General features: G+C 39.0%; 1 long non-coding RNA gene across 3 annotated transcripts in view; it reads right to left on the minus strand.

The window, feature by feature from the left end:
• Positions 1–4,901, minus strand: part of LOC117675558 (uncharacterized) — a 47,199-nt gene extending 42,298 nt beyond the window's left edge. For all 3 annotated transcript variants that reach the window (XR_015732356.1, XR_015732357.1, XR_004594236.3), the window contains exons 1-2: positions 4,786–4,901; positions 2,790–2,894 (exon numbers count right to left, since the gene is read on the minus strand). This is a non-coding gene — a long non-coding RNA (uncharacterized LOC117675558). The remainder of the gene's footprint in view (positions 1–2,789; positions 2,895–4,785) is intronic.
• Positions 4,902–6,000: the final 1,099 nt, after the last annotated feature.

Raw genomic sequence — 6,000 nt, forward strand, 5'->3', positions numbered from 1 at the left:
TTGCCTATTTTGACTTATATTCCTATTCTGTCTCCTACAGTGCTGCTTTTATGGACTATTTTTTCCTTTTGTATGAAGACAGATGCAAAAAATGACTTAAGCATTTCTCCTTTTTCCATGTTTTCTCTCAACTCCTTGCCATCTTCTCCTATTTTGAACTGATTGTTTCCTTAACTTTTTACTTTTTTCTTGCTTCTTACATGTTGAAAGAAAATTATTATTATTATCTCTTTTATTCATTAAACATGAAAATCAACTGAACATTTAAAAATGTGTCACAAATACGATTGACTGGTGATAATGATTGATACGGGTTGCTGCCAGCGTCCTAGGTATCTTAAAATATATGATGTTCCGAATAGCACAGTTTTTTGCAGTTCTGCTGGTGTTATTGCAGGAAGCTGCAATTTCTTGATGTGTTTTGTAAAATTCTTGGACATGGTACCAAGTGCCCCGATGACAATGGGTGTCACTGTTATATGTTTCATCCATAGCCATATAGTTTCGATGGCCATGTTGTGATATTTCGTTATTTTTTTCCAGTTCTTTTTCTTTGACTCTGGCGTCTCCTGGTACAACGATATCAATAAATGGTACACTTCGGCCCTCAACAACCGTGATATCTGGTGTGTTATGTTCCAAATGACGATCCGTCTGTATTCGAAAGTCCCACAAGATCTTCACTGTCTCATTTTCGATAATTTTTTCCACTTTGTGCTCCCATGACTTTTCGGATACAGGTATGTCATATTTTTTACATAATGACGAGTGGACTAATTTAGCAACTTGATCATGTCTAACTTTGTAATCAGTTTGTGTGATTTTGCTGCACTCACATATTGAGTGTGAAACAGTTTCAACTTTGTTGTTGCAAAGTCGGAAGTTTGGATTGTCAGTGGATTTTGTATCTTCACTTTCATGGCATTAGTGTTGTTGTTGTTTTTGTTGTTGTTGTTGTTGTTGTTGTTATTATTATTATTGGCATTTGTTGCAAGTCTTAATTCATTCTGAGCCTTAACTTCCCTGACTTCATCCTTGCATACTTGGGCTACTTGCTGGTATTCTGTTGCTATTATATGTCCCTCTTTCCATTTTTTTATACTTGTCCTTTTTTTCCCTCTCAGTTTGTCATAGATCTCTGTGTAACCATGCTAAGAAAATGCTGAAAAAAACATGCATGAGAAAATGTTCCAGAAATAGGCTGAAAAAAATCAAGATAGCAACCACAACAATCACACCATCCATGGGGGGGAGGGGCTTTGATCACTTGGCCATGGTTACCACCTTGGCTTTATTAATCTCCTTGTGTCCACACTAGCAACACTGAGTTTCTGAGCTGCTATGAACAATGTACTTCCTTAATATTGGAGAGGGAGAAGGATTAAAAAGGGGTTAATTTCTGTGTCCCCTGTGATCTTTATTTCCTTAAATTAACTTTGACGTGTTCCTCAACCAGTGGTGGGTTGCCCCTGGTTCGGACCAGTTCTATAGAACCAGTAGTAAAACTGTCAGGAGGCTCCGCCCACTGACCCTGATGTCATGAGAAGCGATCTGCACATGCGCAGAAGCAAGGCGCATGCACGAGCGAAGCGAGTGTGCGTGCATGATCCTGCTGTGAACCGGTAGTAAAGGTAAGTAGAACCCACCCCTGTCCTCAACATACACTTTTCTATTTAAACTTAGGCAACATGACAGATAAAATATATTATTTCATAAAGTCCTCACTCCACCCCATTCACTTTGTTGCCTAACTTTGGGGAAAACGTATCTCTAACTGAAAGAACACTTAATTGCTAAAACAATGAATTCCCTGGAGACTCTTTAGAACATTGTCTTCCGAGTATTAAAACAAAGATTATTTCCATTCTCTCACTTACTTTTCGGTACTTCAGACAAGAATTCCCTTGATTGCACAGTCTTCCGTTTTCCTGCCTGCATACTCTAAATCTATGTCAATGACTTTCTTAAAGTCTATTATGTGCCCAATTTTACTGTTCCACTTTTTATATGAGATTAGCTTGTTTTCTTTTCTAAATTGTTGGTACAATACTGAGTTGGATATAATTTCAGTACTCTGGAATTCTAATAATTGATACCACAGTCATGGCAGCCATGTTGACATTCTAACATCTGCACATACCGCATGGATACCTCTGTCTATGTTTTTGAATGGCAATTCCTCATCCTGCCTTATCATTCACCATGGTGTTGGGGGCTGACGGAAACTGAAGTCCAAAATGTCTGAAGAACAAATTGCATACCCCTCTTGATTAAACTCTCAAGGAACAAAAGGAAAGTGGGAATGAACTTTCATGAAGTTGAATTTAAATAACAAAACAATGTAAACTGAAGCCCTGTTGTTTCCAAAATAAAGGCTAACCATTTATTCTAGGAGCCTTGCTGGCGCAGCAGACTAAACTGCGGTTAAAGTAGCACTTAGCTGCCAGCTGCCTGCAATTACTGTGAGTTCAATTCTCACCAGGCTCAAGATTGACTCAGCCTTCTATCCTTTCGAGGTAGGTAAAATGAGGACCCTGTTTGTGGGGGCAATAAGCTGACTTTGTATAAAATAGAACACCACTTAGGGGGGGCCAAAAAGCCCTACTAAGCAGGTATATACAAAAGTATGAAGGCTATTGCTTAATGCATTGTAAGCCGCCCTGAGTCTCTGGAGAAGGGCGGCATATAAATCGAACTAATAAATAAATAAATAATAAAATAAATAAATTCTTCTGTTTTCCTTAAGGCTCATTCTAACATTCCTTCAAAATCTAGTTATTCCATCTTACCTCAACCTCATTTCTACAAATTATTTCTCAGTACTTTACTGTTTCTCTTTTGTTCATACTTCTTCTTTTGCCAGTTTGAAAAACTACTTCACTTCTGGGCAGCACCTGCCAGTGGGGGAAATCAGAATACATTTTTCATGTTCTTATTTTTCTCCACAAAATCGCTCAAGCAGTTCAAAATACAACCTGTTGCAACAAACATTTGTACAATTCTGCAAATTGTCCATGGAGTTCACTCCCCCCCCCCCGATCACAAACTGTATGCCCTCTCCAATAAAATGGGGCCATTTGCTGTCAAATACTTCTAAAGATGTTGGGCCAAACTTAATATGTCAAGAAATCAAACAAAATGAAAGGGGCATTATCTCAGGTAAAATAAGAACACAAGCTTCTTGTTCTCTTTGCCATAATCGAGAATCTTGGCAGTCTTAGAAAAGATCTCCCAGTATGCCTTTGTCCCTTGATAAGATCTTATTCATTCCTCCATAAAAATGTCCAAGAAGAACATCACATTATGGTGCTTCTGTCATTCTGCAGACTGAGGCATTTGGGGTAAGGCTGCACTGTAAATATTGTGTTTGTCTAAGAAGCATATTAAGGAACTATTAAATAAATCAGAAGTTTCTGACAGCAACTTTTTCAACCAGCATATTTTATTTATGTATTTATTCAAAAAAGGTGCTGCCAGATGCTTTCTGATTTTTTGTCAACTAGACTAGCATTAGCACAAGCACTTAGACTTATATACCGCTTCATAATGCTTTACAACCCTCTCTAAGCGGTTTACAGAGTCAGCCTATTGCCCCCAACAATCTGGGTCCTCATTTTACAGACCTCAGAAGGATGGAAGGCTGAAGAATCCAAGTAATTATAAGAGTATATGTTATCAGTGTTATTGTTATACCAAAGAATGGCAACCACATTAAGATGCACAACAATTACTATGATATTCTAAACAGGAAACCAAACAAGGAGACCGTTAGGCCACTAGGCAACTGAAGTACTAACATGAGACCTTAAAGAGCTCAAGGAAATTTCGGAGAAACGGAAATTATTATTTGCTTTTGTCTTTACTACAGTGGATGTTGGGCTGATGCCTGAGTTTGAGCTGCTAAAGGCAATAAAATGCCCTGATGGATGATGATTAGTTTTATTTTATTGTGCAGATATAAGTCCAGTACAATATTATTTATACATCTGTTTCATATTTGGTAGAAATCTGTCATTTTTTTCCTACAAATCCTGATAATCTTTGTGCTTAACTGCTTGCTTAACAAAATTACATTGTTTCTTATAAAGATGTATTTCTCTATTCTGTTTCTCCAACATTTAAAAAAAAAACCTTTTCAACTAGTTCTTCTTTAGCTACAGTTGAACTGAATTATTATCAAGCATTTTTCAATGCTGAGCAATAATTTGTTTAACTAATGATAGAAAGAATATAAGCCCTTCTCAGTTTTCTGTTTTTCACTCTTATCGCTGAATATATGTAGCAAATCTAACCTTGGAGTGTATTCAGTCTTTTGTTTAGTCAAAAGGCTTATTTCATTAAAAAAATCCTCCCAAAATTTTGAAATATTAATCACATGTAAATCAGAAGTAAAAACATATTTTGTAAATTTCCCATAAATCCTGGATATTTATGTGTCATATATGATATTCCTATTTGGATTAAATGACAATGATTAAAAAAAGTTTAAGAAACAAGTCTTGTACTCAAACAGAAATAACTCTTTTTAGCTATCATAAAGACAATCAATATAATACTATCTGCATGTCTAAAAATTCCGTTGGGCAGCAAACCAAAATGGCGGCTCCGCAGTGAACCCCGAGTTTAGGGAGGCGATGTTTGACATTTTCAGGGGTGTAGGGGGTCAGTTAACCATCTTTTGACCCCCTCCCATTGAGCTGAGGTGTTGCCGACTCGATAGAGCCGTGGATGGAGCCCGAGGAACAGCTGACTGTCGGGGAGGAGGTTAGAGGACTGCGGCATTACCTGGAGGCTTGGCTGCAAAGACGCCCCCGTTGTTGGTGGAGAAGAGGGCAGCATTACAAACGTTAGGATCCCTCAGTTTTTGAGGGATCTGGACACTTCCCCGCTTTTTTCTGAAGCATGGAAGGGGTTTAATGGGCTGAATGGCCTGAAGATCAAGCTTATGGGGAAGGAACTGAGAATTGTCAGTTGGGGGATGACAGTTGGTCTCCCCCTTAACTGTTCCCCCCCCCCTAGTAGGCTTAGGCCTAATACGGCCACTCAGCATAAATTTACAACTTTTGATTGATCTGCAGCCTTATTTGACCATTATTTGACCATCTTGTCCTCCCTGGGTTACCCGGATTATTCAATTATTCAATCATTTATTCCATCCTATGACTACATCTTGCTTTTTTCTGAACTAAGCCTCGGCTATCGCTGGTGTGAGAACGGGAGGAGGCACAGACACCAAGAGTCTTGACTATGGTGGGACGGACCATCTCTCATTTGACCTTATGACTCTGGTTTGGGCCACCTTGAAAGGGTGGCCTTTGAGACTTTTTTCCCCACCATTGAATAGACTTATTATAATCAGAAGACTTCCCATCGTCATGATAGGACGATGATGTCCCGATGTTCTGATGTTTTTAGCATATTGTCTTCTCTTTAACATCTTTTCCTCCCTTATTTAATCTACCTGTTTTTACCATCTCTAACACCCTTTAATAGAAAATGATCCTTCATCACTCTCAGCTCATTACTATTCTTTAATGTATTCAACTGCGGAGCTCCTTGCACTGCGAGACTCCCCCCTCTCGCAGGTTTGGCCCTCTCAACTATCGAGGGCTGCCTCATATTGTCATTGACAACAACGTCACATAAATTGCAACGTCACCATGCGAAGGATGGAAATTAACAGGAGTCATGGGTAGACGTGTGCGGCCCGTAAAGAAAAAGAAGGAATTAACTATGCTCGCTTTGGCGTGGGAAATCTAGAGCTGGTTTTGCTTCTTCTGTGCCAATGTGGTTTATTTGGTAAAGTTACCTACTCTTGGAAAAATAATATCCCAGGAGTTTCTTTTTCTGGATTCACCTGCTGGACAGTTGGCGTGAGGTGCCATGACAGGATGGCTGGGTCTTCAACGTGGCATTGTAGCTTTTGTGGTTGTTAGTTTGCAAAAATTGACCATGGACCCACCTGAGATGGTCTCCCTAGAAGTGGGAGAAACAGCTTAC

The sequence above is a fragment of the Pantherophis guttatus genome, chromosome 2 (genome assembly GCF_059756535.1).
Source record: "Pantherophis guttatus breed Tessera chromosome 2, ASM5975653v1, whole genome shotgun sequence".
Taxonomy (NCBI): Eukaryota; Metazoa; Chordata; class Lepidosauria; order Squamata; family Colubridae; genus Pantherophis; species Pantherophis guttatus.